Raw genomic sequence first — 17,941 nt, 5'->3', positions numbered from 1 at the left:
TTGAATTAATTGTCGGTGATTCAGGAGTTGTCCAACAAGTGGCATATTTGCCTTATTATAACTTACTGTTCCATTAAAGTTCATCCTGGGTCGGTCATTCCAGAGATGAGAAAATGTGGCAAGACCGTATTTTCCTATTTACATGTAACTTTTCTGACATTTCACTTAAACATTGTATATGGTATCATTTGGAAAGAAGAATCACAAAGAACTTATTGACACTCCTGCATTTAAATTTCACTTTCAAATGGAAGTAATTGTTGCAGTTGGTCCCAAAGATAAACATGGGATATTTGCCAGAATATGGCGAAATGGAGCAAGTCCTCAGAGTGTTTTGGGGTTAACACCCATAGCCCCAGTAACATGACAAATGTTCCAATAATAACCCTGCCCCCTCCCCCAAAAGATGACATTCAACCCACACTATATAAGATTATCTCACTTAAAAATATAATTCTGCTACCAAAAAACAAAAATATTCAGGTAAAGTGAAGGAGTACCTGAAGAAAAGGTACAGGAGCCTAGGACTTCCAGCTTTCAGCTTTTTGTTGCTGAGGTAATTTCATTATACCAGGAGGAAGGCTTTGAAGGTGAATTTTTCCAGGAGCCTACAAATTTATTGCGACAGAGGAAGGGTTGTTGACAATGTGATACTGAAACTGTCGAAACCCACTGGGATGAATGCTTCATGCTTCCATAATGCAATAACTTATTCAGATGACTCAACAAAGTAGGCCTACACTATTTACTAGGTACTTAGATAGCTTAGCATCAGTCACTGAACTCTTTCAGGTTACCTTACCAATCCTCCTTTTGTGGAAAAAAAAAGCATTATTTTGTACAGCTATTTTTTAAGCAATATGTTCAAATTTGCGAGATATTTAAGTTCAATATTGTGTTGAGTAACTTGGCTACAATTGCACGACATCACAAAGGGATATTTCAAGTGGTTTTTCTTTAATGCAATGATCCTTTTGTAATCCATACTTATCCTAAATGGGGCAAGACCTGCGGTGCTTTAACATGCAATTTTTCTTTTTTTGCCTAACTGTAAATTTCTCTGGAATTAATAATAAGGTAGAGCTGAAATCTTGATGGGTTATAGATAACATCATAATCTATGCCTTCAGTTTGAAATTGTGGGAAAAATCTACACATCATTGACCATAATGTTAGAAAAATTGAAAATTGTAGGACTTTACCCCCACTTATCCTGTAAGTGGACACAATACAATATATACGTGCAAAAAGTTTAACACTTTACCCGTACAGACGCAGTTGGTTTCACTGGATATTTTCAAAACTAAAACCAATGTGTGGATGAAGGAAAATACCTTTTATGGTATAGAAGAATTTCAGAATAGTTGTAAAAATGACCTAATTTACTAATTAAGGTTCAAATGGCTCTGAGCACTATGGGACTTAACTTCTAAGGTCATCAGTCCCCTAGAACTTAGAACCACTTAAACCTAACTAACCTAAGGACATCACACACATCCATGCCCGAGGCAGGATTCGAACCTGCGACCGTAGTGGTCGCGCGGTTCCAGACTGTAGCACCTACAACCGCTCGGCCGATAAATTAAGGCTTACTGTCATGTATAGATATGGATGTAGCAGCAGCTATAAGCTAATAGGGTACAACACTGCTATATTTTCACCATGTAATATTTTGCTATGTAATAATAATAATAATAATAATAATAATGTCGTGTGACTTCGGCCCATGTAAAACATAATGTACAAACAGCTGTGATTTTTCTGACGACATTGATTGCATGTTAATGCTGAAAGATGGATTTAAAAAAAAAAAAAAAAAAAAAAAAATCACAAGCACCTACTGTCTTGTTGAAATGATAAAACAATAAATGTTTAGCAACATCTCTATTAGAGATCCAAAATTTAATTTCTGATGATTTATATTAGACTGAAAACATAAGGCATTTTATTTTGGCAAGTTTTTTAACATAGGATGCAATATGTTATGCAAGTCACAGTATTTTCCAAACTTACAAAATGCAGTACTAGTAACTGTATCACTTGTCATGAAGTATGGTTAACACTGACTGCAGAAGAACTGGACATCTGTCTGCATCATCTATAACAAAACATTTTCCACATTGTTGTTTGTAATCAAAATATTCTGTAAGGTGGAACAGTGTGACAGTTGGGCATTCTTATCACCACCAATTATTATGAGTAAAATGAAGTAGCAACAAATAAAAATTTTATGTCCCTGAACAGATGAACTACTTATCCTTGACTGAGGCAAAAACCAAAGCACTATGTCTTCTTGCCATTAATTAAGAGTGAAATAAAAGTACTTCAAATATAGCATCAAAATGTACACAGCCCTACTCACTTCTGAGAACTTCAAGTAAATTATTGTAAGTACCTTGTCTGCTTATCTGATGTGTTAGTGGGCACTACTTCACTCAGCCCATAATACATGGATTTAAAAAAAAATTCTGCCACAATTTAGCATACAGTATAGTTAACGAGTTACAGTCTATCTTAAGCATTCACATATAATGCGAAATGTATGATGAAACTTTCCTACATGCAATCACTTAAGCACCATGCAAATTTTGAAACGTTCACAGAAGAAGGGCCCAGACATTTAAAAATATATGAAATTGTACCCAAGTACTTCGTGTCGTGAAACAACATAAACAACTAGATTTCTCGAAAAAGGCTATTAGATTTCTAGAAAAAGGCTACAATCACTATTCGCAAATACAACATAAAAGCAACCACAAGCACTTTAAGGTCAGGATTCCAATCTGAAGTCAGCAGTACGTAACAATAACGAGATCAATGTGATTTGTTCTAGCAGGATATGGTCCGTTCCTATCACTTTGCAGTGCTCTATAAATGTTTCATTTAAAAAACATAGTTATTTCTGAGATACGAGGCTTAATTCAATACAACTATGAGCTTGTATTTAGAAACAGTGTCTATAGGCCAACTTAGGTACAAGATCTTACGACTTTAGATTTAAAACTACAGAAATGCAAACAAGTAAGTCGTCTGCTGTGCACTCATAAGAAAAGGTAAATTTAGGAAGTGTTTTAATATGTTTACGTTAATTTTTGCGTTGAGGACTGCAAAACCAGGCGATATAGAAATAAACAGTGAAGCCCAACGAAGTTGTCATCCATCAAACCACCGTAAAGCCCAATAAATAAACACATGCCCCTCTGATGACAGATTTTCAAATCATCAAAGATGTTCATGAAAGGAGAGATTATAGCTTCGACCATATCTATGGTCGAAGGATTGTAGCGTTACCTCACCATCGTTGAAGGCTTAAGGCGGGTCACCAAATGCAACAATAGTAACGTCACCCGTAGTGTCATTGTAGTTGCATTTGGATACAACCAGATTCCTGTAGTGTTCATCGAGTGGCAGCACCTTTAGTTATGCCACTAAAAGTTAGAACCACTTTAACTCTTTAAGTAACTCTTGTAAATGTATACACCAGCGGTAAACAACTCGAGTTACAAAAAGGTTTAATATCGTGAAGTCATTTTCATTCCTCCATCACCGATTAGCGTCCTTCAACTGCCAATTTGCGACAGAATTTCGTATTCACGTCACCTTATTCTGGTTTTTGTGATTGTAATTATATCATGTGTGTGCTTTGGGCTACCAAAATACGTCTCACAGCTGGTCGTTAGTAAAAATTGCGCAGTTTATTGAATGGTTCAGTGAGAGGCTTTTTTTTTGCGAGATCACAAAAACGAGTGCTACGTGGACAAAAAAATACATTTATTACATCTATATCTATATTCTGCAAACCATCGTGAGTTGCATGGCATTGGATACGTCCCATTGTAACAATTATTAGGGCTTCTTCCTGTTCCACTCACGTACGAAGCACGAAAAAAGTGATTGTTTCAATGCCTTTGTGCTTACAGTAATTATTTTAATCATATCTGCACGATCCCTATGTGAGAGATATATACAGAGCTGTGTTATATTCCTTCAGTAATCCTTGTAAGCCAGTTCTTGAAACTTTGTTAACAGACTTTAGCGGGATAGTTTACTCCTATCTTCGAGTGTTTTTCAGTTCAGTTCTTTCAGTATCTCTGTGACACTCTCCCACGGACTAAGCAAACCTGTGACCATTGCTGCTGCCCTTCCCTGTATACGTTCAATATCCTCTGTTACGCCTGGTGTGCTCCGGGTCCCACGCACTTGAACAATGTTGCACAAGTGATTTGTAAGCAACCTCCTTTGCAGATTTGTTGCACTTTCTCAGTATTGTACTAATAAACCAAAGTCTGCCACCTTCTTTACCCACGACTGAACCTATGCGATCATTCCATTTCGTATCCCTACGACGGATTACACCCAGGTTCCTGTATGAGCTGACCAGTTCTAATAGTGACTCATTGATATTATAGTCATAGGATACTATGTTTTTTCTTTTTGTGAAGTGCAAACTTTTACATTCCTGGATATTTACAGCAAGTTTCCAATCTCACTTTGAAATCTTATCAAGATCTGACTCATTATTTATGCAGTTTCTTTCAGATAGTAATCATTATAGATGACTGCATCGTCTGCAAAAAAACTGATTTTACTATTAATATTATCTGCAAGATCACTTACATATAACATGAACTGCAAAGCGCCCAACACACTTCCCAGGGGCGCATCCAAAGTTTCTTTTACATCTGACAATGACCATCCATCCAAGGTAACATGTTGCCTCCTTCCAACCAAAAAGACCTCAGTCCAGTCACAAATTTCACTTTATGTTCCATATGATCGTTGTTTTGACAGTAAGTGTAGGTGTGGTACTATGAATGCTTTTCAGAAATCAAGAAGTACAGCATCTGCCTGTTTACCTTGATCCAAAGCTTTCAGTATGTCATGTGTAGAAAGTGCGGGTTTGGTTCCACGTGATCGATGTTTTCGAAATCCATGATGGCTGGTATTGAGGAGGTCATTCTATTCAAGATATCTCATTATGTCTTTGCTCAGAATATGTTCTAAGACTATACAACAAATCGCTGTCAAGGATATTAGATGGTAGTTTTGTGGATAACTTCTACTAACCTTCTTGTAGACAGGCGTGACCAGTGCCTTTTTCCAAGAACTGGGCACTCTTTTTTGTTAGAGATATCTACGATATAGTATAGATAGATGACAGGGATTCCACCAGGCCCTGGAATTTCGTTCAGTTTTAATGTTTTCAGCTGTTTCTCAACACCACTGACATTAATAGTTATTTCATTTATCTTTTCACTGGTTCGAAGATTAAATTGGCGCAGTTCTCTCGGGTTTTCCTTTGTAAAGGACCGCTGGAAAACAGAGTTAAGTATTTCAGCTTTTGTTTGCTACTCTCATTTTCAGTTCCTGTTTCATTCTCTAGGGACTGGACATTAACTTTGGTGTCACTAACAGTCTTTACATATGAGCAGAACTTCTTTTGGTTCTGTAAAAGATGGCTTGACAGTATTCTGCTATGGTAGTCACTGAAGGTGTCACGTATTGCTCTCTTGGAAGCCAAACGCGTTTCATTCAGCATCTTTCTAGCTATAGCCCTACACATTGTTTTACACCTATTACACAGTAATGTTTGTTTCTTTAGAATTTTCTTTACAGTGACTATATATGATGGAAGTTTCTTTAATTCACATTAAAGTTGTCTGTAGCACAAAAAAAGATGTACAATGCTGCTACCAACATTTTTGATCACCTACCGCAGAACATAAAACGTCTGAAAGGTAGCGAAGATAGACTTGGGAAACAAACTGAAAAAGTTTCTCCTCCCATTCTGTAGAAGGATTTCTGTTTTCGTAATGTGCAAAAGGTGTTAGACAGGCATTACTAATTCACATCTGAGATAGAAAATTTTAAATAAATATGGAAACTAATTGCGGTTGTTCTGCACACAGCCATATTTAAATATGAATGCATACAGTAATTGAGATATATAATGACTTGTGCCACTTCAATATAATTAATCAAATCACATCCCTTTATTTTTCTGAAGACAATATTACTGTTGCAGGAGACATGGTTCAGTACAGGTTATTTCTTTACAGACAACAGAATATAATATTACGTATTTGACTTACATGAATGTCAGTTTACACTTCAATATCACACAGCTTGTACAATCCAGAATTCAGATCGCATTATATTCAAATTATTTAATTGTTTACTCTATTACATATGCATTTCTCAAGGTCATAAAAGGTCTTTCGTTTTAACCAAGATTCCATCGTCATTTTAAATTTGTGTGGCAGTTCCTTTACACTTAGTGGTACTTTGTTCAGAAACACCTTGCCAGTGTATGCAGAACTGTTTTTGTCTTGGCTAGTCTAGTCCAAAGGACATTTATCAAGTTTTTATTCATGGTTTCATATGCATGGGCACTATATATATATATATATATTCTCTTCGACACTGACAAGTATTTGGAGTATGCACAAGCTGGAAAAAGTAATTACTTTGCATCCAGTGCCTTATTTTTTTAGAACATTTGTTTTCTGGACCAAAAGTGCATTTTATTGCTTTCTTCTGCAAGTGGAAAACATTCTTAGTCCTAGCAGAGCTTCCCCAGAGCAGTAGCCCATAGTTCAGTTTTTTATTGAAAGATATCCATCAGGAGCAGATCTTGATTGATACAACTTTTTAATTTTCTTATCAGGTACATTACACTCGAAAATTTGTTGCACAATTTGTCTGTTGTTGTATTCCAAATAATTCATTGTCGAACTGTATACCTAACAATGTCTCTCAGTTTTCACTTTGATTGAGCAAGTCAGTGTTAAGAATCCTGATGGAGAAAAGCGTGTTTGCTCGGTATCATTCAGCTGTAACCTATTATCCCTGAACCGCTGAGTAACCTCTTTCATCAAGAGGTCATTCATTTGTACCATGAACTTTTCATCAGCATGGGATGTGATGAAGGTGGTGTTGTCTGCATACATCACTGCTCTACATGGCGCAAAAATTGGCAAGTCATTTACATACAGAACGAACAGGAAAGGTCTGGAAAGGTCCCATTACAGAATTTTTGGTGACTCCATGCCTTACATTCAGAAAATCTGATTTTTTGCTTGAATACTGTTAGCTAAATATGATTTCATAAGCGCTAGTTCATTGCATTTTATTCCATTATGTTCTAGTTTTTCTATTAAGTTATTATGTGAAACAGTGCCCAAGTTTTTGCTAAGATCTGCTAGACTTGCATGGGTGTATTATCTATTTTTTAAAGCCCTGTAAGGAAGAAAACACATCTTGAAGTAGTTGATAGTCCATTTCGAAGCACATACTGGACCTTGTTTAAAAGGGATTTACTTTTTAAAAAATCGTTCAGTTGGTTTTTTACGAAGGTTTCAGTAATTTTTGATACTGTTGGCGCTATTGTGATAGACCTGTAGTTTTCAAGTGAGTTTCTGTCTTCTTTTTTATACAGAGGCAAAATAGTGGTTAACTTAAAGCTCTCTGGAAGTATCCCTGTTTTGAAAACCAGATTTGTAAGGGAACTTAGGTGACCGACTGTATCAGATGGTTGTAATTAAACTGATGTTCTGAGTGCTGCATTGTGGGCTGATGCACTGCAAGTATGTTCATTAATTAGTTTGCTCATGGAGTATACTGAAAAAAATAATAGTTTCACTTTCTGCCACCAGGTGAAAATATGATGCTGTAAGCAGTCAGAAGGTGAAATGTTGCCTGTTTTGATGTCAGTATGACGTTTGTTGCTTGGTGATAAATTTTGATTTATTTTGTGAAGTGACTGTTGGTGTAAAGGGTTAAGAACGGAAGCTAAAGATTAGTAGAAAAAAATGCATTTTGAATAAATATATTGCACTTAATTTACTCTAAAGAACTGCTGCACTATTAACAGCTTGTTACAGCCGTGACTAGGAATAAGCAGAGGCCTGACACATGTAAGCATTTATACACGCCAAATGTTTAGCTATCGACAACGTGGGGTAATGTTCGGCACCAACTAGCAAAACGGAACTATCGCTAGAATCACAGATCTACAAGTAGGAGAAGATGTAGAAGACTGACGCTCAGAGGGCCGCTGCTTATAACACCGCACAAGAGTGCAGTAAGTGGAGCAAGGTGCAGTGGCATCGTCCGTGAAGCATTTCCGCCGGCGATGCGCTGTTCCGGGGCTGAAGAATGACAACAAGAGCAACAAAGCTTGGTTCCCCATGTGGTGGATGCATAGTGTATCCATCCGCTGCTTTATAGTTCGGCTGAAGCCTTCTGAGTCTCCCTAGACTGTGTATGTGAAGGAGCACTTGTGGTGCGACGAATTCGATTTGGCTGCACAGAAGTCTTCGAATTCTGCAGACACAAACTGTGGTCCATTGCCAGTCACAAACAACTTTGGTAAACCCTAGAGGTAAAATATGGATTTGCAAGGCTTAAAGAGTGCAATGTGTCGTAGTAAAGTGCATGAGAACCACACAAGAAAGTCCAGCAAATCCCAAATGCAAGCACTGACAATACACTTCAGGCTTTGGGCAATCAAAGAACTATTGAGGAGGGCCTTCCCGGTATTCGGCACAAGCATGGCACTGAGATACCATGTGTTCTCTTTGTGAGTCCATGCCAAACCATGTGCAATAACAGCGCGCTAATTGTTTGGTGCAGACTATGTACCAGTGACCATGATGAAGCAAACTAAGAACATGTCTCTGGAGAACCTGTGGAATCACCACAAGCGATTGTTCAGCTTCAGTACATAGCAATAGAACATCTTGTAGCACAGACAGTTTATGTGGATATGCAAAGTAATGGTGAACCACTTGGCTAACAATTTGATTCACAGTATCACACACCACCAGTGTGGACGTGGCCCAACAGAGACTGTAATTCTGGATCCTCTGTTGTTGCTTGGGCGATCTTCTGGTAATCAAATGGAAACTGGTACAGTCTGAGTTCTGTTCGTCAGTGTGGCAACAAGTTTCTTCTGATGCATCGAATTCTTCGTCCAGTTCAAAGCGAAGACATGAAAGCATGCCTGAATTAGCGACCTTGGATGTGGGCCTGTACATTATCTCATATTGGTAGTGCGATAAGAAGAGATCCAAAGTTGCAGTTTTTGTGAAGTGCAATTTGGAATTGGCTTGGCCGGGATGGAAAGTGACTGCAAAGGCTTGTGGTCTGATAGCAAGTAGAACTTTCTTCTGTAGAAATACTGATAACACTTAGTCACTCCACAAATGATGGGGAGAACCTGTTTCTCTATTTGCGAATAATTGCTCTGAGCATTGCTAAGCCATTTGTTGGCGAAGGCCGTTGGTCTGCCAGCAGAACCAATCCTGTGCGAGAGTGCAGCACCAGTGCTGTACAAAGAGATATCCACAGCCAAGATTATAGTTTTGGAAATTCAAAATGAATTAGGCACCGATCAGTGAGCAAAGCGTCTCTAAGTCGTCTAAAAGTTATGTCACATTCCTGTGACCACGCTGTGGTACATTCTTGCAGCGAAGACGGTGAAATGGTGCTGAAATCAGATGGAATACATCAGCCGCCCTAGCACTGCATGTAGTTCAGTTACCTTCTTTGGATGTTTGAAGTCACAAACGGCCTGCAAGTGCGACTACGTCAGATGAACAACCTCAGAATTAATTACGTGCCGCAAGTACTCAACCTCAGTTTGACGGAACACACATTTGTTTCTGTTGCATTTTAGGCCTGCCTCTGACTGCACTTGGAAGAGCGTTCGCAAGTCACTAAGGTGGTCATCTGCTATGCGATCTGATACAACTATGCCATCAAAAAACTAATTTGTACACGAAGGAAAGATGCAATTAATTGTTCCAAACAGCGCTGGAAAATTGCTGGTGCAGATGCACTAATGAAAGGCTAACGAAGGAACTGGAAAAGTCTCTTGCGTGTATTAATGACAAATACTTGCTGTGACTGTCCATCTAACGTGATCTGGAGGTCGGCATCGAGTAAATCAGTCTTAGAGACGTAGCTACCCGCTCCCAAATGGGTCATAAGTTTATCATATCGATGCAAAGGGATCACTGTTGCCTGAAAGTCTGCATAAATACATTACCTTCCTGAAGGCTTCTTGACCAATGCTAACAGACATGCCCACTAACTGTCCGTTATGAGTGCAATAACGCCATTGTCCTGCACTGTGAAAGTATCCGAGCAACCTGTTCACGGAGTTTGTGTAGTACAGCATGAGCTCTGCAGAAGTGAAGCTGCGCAATATTTTTCATGGCCAAAAATAGAAGCTTTGCCTAAGCCGCAGCAAGCAAATTTTTGAATTCAGCACAGAACTGAGCAACACTGTCCTTCGAATCAAAAGAAGTAACTGACAACACAACCCAAACGAATCAATCAAATCAAGACCAAATATATTTACACTGTTGCACGAACGTAAAACTCGAAATGTCACAGCCTTTTACAAATTCTTGTACGCAGCAGGGAGGCTGCAAGATTATAATGTGGCACCATGCCGCAAAAATCAGTGAACAGATCAGAGCCGCTAATAGCTGGCCCAAGTTAGTTGCGTCAGATATCCGTCGGCGTGCATACCTGCTGATAGGCAAAATTCTAGCAATGTGTAGTGCGCACGGACGTGGGTCGCCAGGAAAAGCAACACAAGTGCGAACCACAGTCCAACATAACAGTCGCGACACTCATTGCTGTAAAGTTGCTGCCGTTTGACAGCTTGAGCGACACTAGCGTTCAAAGGGGCGATAAAGGAGCTCTTCAGACGCGTCGTAAGCATAATTTTGTTTTGCATCCCTTTTCTACGAGATTTACGAAATATTTGAATTTTTTTTACCTCCAAGAGTTTTTGTATTATCAGAAGACATAGATGTTTCTAAAAATGATTCTAAAATAAGTCCAATTAGGGATAAAAATCATGAACCCAGTGGCAAGTTACAACAGATTCGTAAATAAACACCTGTAACGTTAGATAGAACTGCTGCTTACCATATTGGTATCAACAGAGTATAAACACATAGATTCACACATAAGAAGCACAGATATGTACCATACCTCTACACGCAAAAGGGATCGACACCCCATTTGTTGTTCCGTAGGCCTGCTGTGTTTTAGTCATTGCCGCCTGTCAGAAATGCTGTCATATGTTAAATCTGACATTAAGAGACATTTCGTCCAATGATATATGCACTAGCTTATCAGTATCAGAAAAATGCTGTACCTTGTGCAATGTAAGGTGGAGCATATTGTCACTTATCCCACATTTAATTTGTATGCCTTCCACATACCTCTGTAATGTACGCACTGATGGAAACATAAAACAGAAAACAGCTTATTTTTGTCTTTAAATCTTGCAGATGGCATGCTAATCTGGCTTAACAATAAGTCAAGGGCATCTACTTTTAAATGACGGGGTCCCATAGTCTTCCAATTTGTTTGTCCTTCTTCACTTGATCCTTCTGATACAGTTTCTGTTTCTGTCTGTACTTAAAATGATAGGCACTGTTACGTACCAACCATATATCAGGCAGCTGGCTGCAGAATTTCATAAGTGCGAGATCTCATTCACTTTGTGTTCCTTGCGGGAGTGTCAACAAGCGTGAAACGAAACGGCAGCGTTCCATCATTTTAGCAATTCAGGAAGGAAGCAAGACATCAGCGCTTTGCGAGAATTGGGTAGCTAGCATCAGCAGGAGCTTAGTAAAGCAATACGACTGAGAAATATCACGTCTGGTGAAGTAAGAACCGCGTCGGTAACGCAAGAAGACGTACTGAATATTGTTATGCACCAGTCTGTTGGTGTAACAAATTCGTTGAGCAAATAGGGCTCGATATGAATCGCTGATACATTCGTATTAGGAAAGCCTATGCCGTCATTACAAGTGATGTTGGGTCAACACCAGCCGATATTTCACACTATAAATACTCCAGCATTTTGAGTTCAGGAGGGCATTGGTGAGAAGGATTGATGCCATACAGGACGCGCGTACTCGATTCCCTGACACAGTATTAATGCTGGGTATAAGTCTGTTGTAGTTTCCTGCTCGTACTCAGCACGGCCAATAGCTGCCGGAGAGATGTCTACATCTCCATAAGCACCTGTCACGAGTTCGGCGCTGCTGACAGCTTCCAAAGCGGACGGGAAAGCCTGGGGGTCTTCCATGTCGACTTGAGCCAGAGTTCCAGCGTTCCTGACACTTCAGGGGAGCCTGCACGGCAGGTCAGGGTCGGCGCACTTCTCGACCGCACGACAACTGTCATGCAGTTCAGAAAGCAGAGATGAGCCACAGTTGCTGGAATGGGTCGAGGACTTCCTAGCGTGTGTAAGCCACATACAATGGCGCCACCTTCTTCGAGTGTGGAGGGTGGAGAGGCAGCACTTCAAAAATGGTTCAAATGGCTCTGAGCACCATGGGACTTAACTTCTCAGGTCATCAGTCCCCTAGAACTTAGAACTACTTAAACCTAACTAACCTAAGGACATCACACACATCCATGCCCGAGGCAGGATTTGAACCTGCGACCGTAGCGGCCACGCGGTTCCAGACTGTAGCGCCTAGAACCGCCCGGCCACGCCGCGCAGCACTTCCCGAGTAGCTGGCCGGAGCTCGCGGCACACCCGGACAAGCAGCGGCAGAGGATCACTGCAGCATCGCCAAAGGAGAGACGTATTTGCAGAAATAAATGGTTAAAAGTCTCTCTTCTTTTATTGCGCCCACCAGCGTACAGAAGTTACAACCACCTCCTCAAGTGGCGAACTGGGATAGTGCTTCCTGACACACAATCCATCTGCCACGGCCCCCAATGGTTGTCACATGGAAAAGTGGTGTCAGAAGTGTTTCTTCTGATGCCTACCACACCGGCGTCAGGAGCCTGTACCAGAGCCTGCAGCTGTAGTAGCAGTTGTGGGGTGAGTTTCTGAACAACTTTCTTGCTCACACAAATACTTGTTTTGGTTGTGATAATGTCCAGATTATGGCGCAGTCATTTGAAAGTAGCTTTGGTGAAACATAGTGAACCACCTAAAGTGGCCGCTCGGGATTAGCCGAGCGGTCTGAGGCGCTGCAGTCATGGACTGTGCGGCTGGTACCGCCGGTGGTTCGAATCCTCCCTCGGGCATGGGTGTGTGTGTTTGTCCTTAGGATAATTTAGGATAAGTAGTGTGTAAGCTTAGGGACTGATGACCTTAGCAGTTAAGTCCAATAAGATTTCACACACACCTAACGTGTCTGAGCTTAAGGGGAATTGTAGGGAAGTGTACTTAGTACCAGTAGTGTGTGAAATGTGTAACTTGTCTGGTCATAGTGTGCCTCGTGATAGATATATTCCTGTTGTGTGTTCCACGTGCGGGAATTATGGTCATGCAAAAGAGGACTGTAATAAGTGTCGTTGGTTGGCAATGAGACGCATTAATACGTAATTTTTATATGTTTTGTGTGGTCGTGTGTAGCAAGTAGAGCTTATTTTGAGAAGGAAAATGCACAAATATGGCGCAAACCCGAGCAGCCTCTACCACAGATGCCATTTCCGCTCTAATGGAGCAGGTTAGGTTGTTGCAGGAACAGAATGGGCAGATGGCTAAAGAATCGAGTAATTTAATGGTGGATCCGATACAGTCGGGGTCTGATATGTCTAAAACAGTACTACCAGTTCAATTACCATCCAGTGATCCTAGAGCCGCTGGCCTTACTCCTACTTTTTCTGGCAAAACATCGGAGGATGTCACTCTTTTTATACAGGACGTGTTATCCACAGCCAGCTTGTGCAACTGGTCTGAGCAGACACCATTGAAGATGGCCAAATTGCACTTATTGCGTGAGGCTAAGATGTGCGTTATGCACCACGAGGTTTTTGGTAAGGTAAGAACATTTACAGAATTGGCAGACGGGTTAAGGCTTCGGTACAGAAAACAGAACGGTGCGCGGTTCTTTCGTGAAAAATTGAGTAATTTGAGGTAGATGTCAAATAAGACAGTGGAAGCATTTTTGGATAGAATACACAAGTTGAACAGGCAAAATTACGAGTTGACTAGCAAACCGGATGCGGACACAGAGTTATTGAAAGAAGCGGAGGATAAGCTCTGAGCACTTGGGACTTAACATCTATGGTCATCAGTCCCCTAGAACTTAGAACTACTTAAACCTAACTAACCTAAGGCCACCACACAACACCCAGCCATCACGAGTCAGAGAAAATCCCTGACCCCGCCGGGAATCGAACCCGGGAACCCGGGCGCGGGAAGCGAGAACGCTACCGCACGACCACGAGCTGCGGACCCGGAGGATAGGGCACTAGATGTATTCCTAAGGGGGATTTTCTCCAGAATTTTCATGCAGGGTAAGGATGGAGAATCCACAGGACGTAGCTGGGGGATTGAGAATCGCTACGCATCTGTAAGAGGTAGACCGTGCTACTAGGCCTCAAAATGAGCAGAGACTGTTTACGTGAAATAAAATATGCCATCGCTGTGGGCGGAAGAGTCGTGTAAAACCTCAGTGTCATCAACCAAAATGTTTCAATTATCAACGGTATGGGCATAAAGCACCTGAGTGTGGGCTGTGGAAGCGGAATCACTATAAAGGGTAAAAGAAACCGTTAAACAGCAACGGGAGTCTTCCGACCTTCGCGCCGGCCGGAGTGGCCGAGCGGCTCTAGGCGCTACAGTCTGGAACAGCGCGACCGCTGCGGTCGCAGGTTCGAATCCTGCCTCGGGCATGGATGTGTGTGATGTCCTTAGGTTAGTTAGGTTTAAGTAGTTCTAAGTTCTAGGGGACTGACGACCTCAGAAGTTAAGTCCCATAGTGCTCAGAGCCATTTGAGCCGACCGTCGGGAAGCACTCCCAGTAAAGAGAAGTGCATGTAAGACACACGCCGAGAAGGATTGTTCGTTAGTGGCTTGGGTAAACAGGGAACAGTGTGAGTTTTTGCTGGACACAGAGGCACATATATCGGTTGTGAGTCTGGATCTTGTGGATAAGGGCAGACTACATGAACCAAGGTATATTGCGTACAGTGGGCTGCAGTGCAGTAGATGCATTGGGACAACACGTCTCCAGTTTAAGATAGGGAATGGAGCAAGTGGAGGTGTTGCCAATTGTAGGACAATGTGTTGCTGGGATACTGGGGTTAGCTTTTCTGGTTAGGCATCGTGCTAAAATCGATCTTTGGCAACGAAAGGTTGAACTCGATGGTAAGTTATTTCCATTGAAGACTACAGTTGCAAATGTTTCTGCATCACAAGATGTGCCTGTTTCAGAGGTAGCGTCAGATAAACTGTGTAAGTGCATTGAAGATTGATTTGCATGACAGGGTACCAACAGGTGCAGGGAAACTAATCTGGGTACCAGTTGATATTGACGTTCCACAAGTTGTAGTGTGTTTGGTAGAACCACCAGTCAGTAATGTGTTGGATGAGCAACGTGGTTTTGTACGTTGGTGTATTATATGTACAAGGGTCATTAGAGGTCAGATTATGGTGCCAATAAGCCTGGACAATTTTGGGGAATACCAAGTTACTCTCTCAAAGGTGTTGCTTGTAGCCACATTAGAAATTTATGAGAATGAGGACATGGAGGATTATGGGTTTCAAAGTGAAACGGAATGAACCGTCGATTTGTCTGCGTTGCAAGAGAAGGTGAAGCACTTGAAGTTTGAGGAGAGATCACTGATGGAAACATTGTTAGTGAGGTATAGGGATTTGTTCAATGCACAGGGAGTGTTACCGACTACACAGGTCACACAGCATAGGGTACCAACAGGGAATCATGCATCAATGTTTAGAAAACAGAACCGAATGCCAAGCCATTTACAGTCTTTGACAGAACAGTTTGTAGATCAAAAATTGGCAGATGGAATCATACAACGTAGCGACAGTATGTGGTCAAGCAGTGTGGTCCTTATACCTAAGAAATCAGCAGATGGGACAAAGAAATATCGATTTTGCTGTGATTATTGATTTTTGAGTGAGTAAACAGTCAGATATGTATCAAATTCCTAATACTACAGACACATTGAATAATTTGGGTCAAATGGTTCAAATGGATTTAAGCACTATGGGACTTAACATCTGAGGTCATCAGTCCCCTAGACTTAGAACTACTTAAACCTAACTAACCTAAGGACATCAGACACATCCATGCCCAAGGCAGGATTCGAACCTGCGACCATAGCAGCAGTGCAGTTCCAGACTGAAGGGCCTAGAACCACTCGGCCACAACAGTCGGCAATTTGGGTCAATGCAAGTTCTTTTCGACTCTGGATTTGAGAAGTGGGTACCATCAAATTTAAGTTTATCCTGATGACAGACATAAAAAAGCATTTAGCACAACATTATGAATGCTGTAGGATGCCTTTTAGGTTGAAGTATGCATCAGACGCATTTCAATGGTCGTTGGATGGAGTCCTCAGAGGCTTAAAACCTAGTAAATGTATGGTCTACTTGGATGACATAATTGACTTTGCGCAAAATCTAGAGGAGCATGTGCAGCGTTTGGAATCAGTATTTGACATGTTAGAGAAAGCTCGACTGACACTTAGTATTGAAAAATGTTACATTGCACAGATGCAAGTAAACTATCTGGGACATATAATTAGTCAGGTTGGGGTAAGGACAGATCTGTGCCTCACATCGGCAGTATGTGACTTTCCAGTCCCTCAGACTGTTAAGCAGAAACAATTATTTATTAGATTATCAAATCATTATCATCGATTCATGAAGGGGTTTGCTGAAAGAGCACAACCATTGATGAAATTGTTAAAAAAAGGGATTATATTTAGCTGGATGCCCAAGTGTCAGACAGAATTTCAAGAGTTAAAGGATGTATTAACTTCAGATCCAGTTTTGGTGTTTTCTTTTACGTATTTTGATTATATGCATATGATCAAAAAATTTGATCAGTTCATCTTACTGATTTTGGTAAAAAATTTGGTTGCTGATTGACAATACATTGCAGATGATTAGTACCAATATTAATAAACAACAAGGTTGTAGATGATCAAACATTACAAACGCTGAAAATTATCTAACTTGAAGAAAAATTGCCGTTGGTTTAGCTGGTAGGGAGTGGTCACAATGTGTCCATTGGTTAAGAATCTGGTATGCAGTTTAATTTCATTGGTTCAAATGGTTCAAACGGCTCTGAGCACTATGGGACTTAACTTCTGAGGTCATCAGTCCCCTAGAACTTAGAACTACTTAAACCTAACTAACCTAAGAACATCACACACACCCATGCCCGAGGCAGGATTCGAACCTGCGACCGTAGCGGTCGCGCGGCTCCAGACTGTAGCGCCTAGAACCGCTCGGCCACTCCGGCCGGCTTAATTTCATTGATGTATGTGTAAAAGCATAGCATGTTTATTTTTACCTATGCCACTTCCTCTCTAAAGTGTGCCAACTTAATGTATCCATGTCATTAGTAGTAGTAAGTATAGTATCTGACTCTCAACTACTGGCTATTGTGATTGGATCCTTACATGGAAGAGAAAAATTAATTTACTTTGGAGGGACGCTAAAGAACAATGAGATCCTTTTACTTTTGATACCCCGGGCTGTATATATGCAACACATTTCTGCAGAAAAAACTCTTTGATGTATTAAATTTCGTTTGAGGAATACAGTTCCTTTAAAATAATATCAGGAACCTATAACTTCTTATCTTCAACGAAAGTGCTACAGGACTGAACCCCAAAAGCTCTGCACATGCGGGCGCTCATCACTTTGAAGAAGGCTTATTAAAGGCTTTGGAGCCAGTCAGAAGAATTTCCTTTGATCCATCAAAACTGGTTGCAACCGTCCATTGGCCGCAACTCTAACAGCTTCCGCCCATTCACAAACTAGGGGAAATGCGTGAATCCCTGTGTCGAACGCATTTGCGTGGTTGCAACTGAATCTCGAATGAACCTTATAACTTCAATCCACGGACCACGTGCATCGAGCTTAATGCAAGCTCCCCACATACACATACAGAAGTTTGTTTGATGCTCT

At 40.9% G+C, this 17,941-nt stretch overlaps 1 protein-coding gene across 1 annotated transcript in view; it reads right to left on the bottom strand.

Moving 5' to 3' along the window:
* LOC124788262 (oxysterol-binding protein-related protein 1-like) overlaps window positions 1-3,223 on the bottom strand; it is a 421,041-nt gene extending 417,818 nt beyond the window's left edge. The window contains exons 1-2 of the mRNA XM_047255469.1: window positions 3,085-3,223; window positions 2,014-2,098 (exon numbers count right to left, since the gene is read on the bottom strand). The gene's annotated coding sequence lies outside the window, so the exon portion shown is untranslated. The remainder of the gene's footprint in view (window positions 1-2,013; window positions 2,099-3,084) is intronic.
* Between the last annotated feature and the right edge of the window lie 14,718 nt (window positions 3,224-17,941).

The sequence above is a fragment of the Schistocerca piceifrons genome, chromosome 1 (assembly GCF_021461385.2).
Source record: "Schistocerca piceifrons isolate TAMUIC-IGC-003096 chromosome 1, iqSchPice1.1, whole genome shotgun sequence".
In the NCBI taxonomy this organism is placed as follows: Eukaryota; Metazoa; Arthropoda; class Insecta; order Orthoptera; family Acrididae; genus Schistocerca; species Schistocerca piceifrons.
Note: the sequence above shows the minus strand (reverse complement) of the source record. Positions and strands in the feature narration are given on the sequence as shown.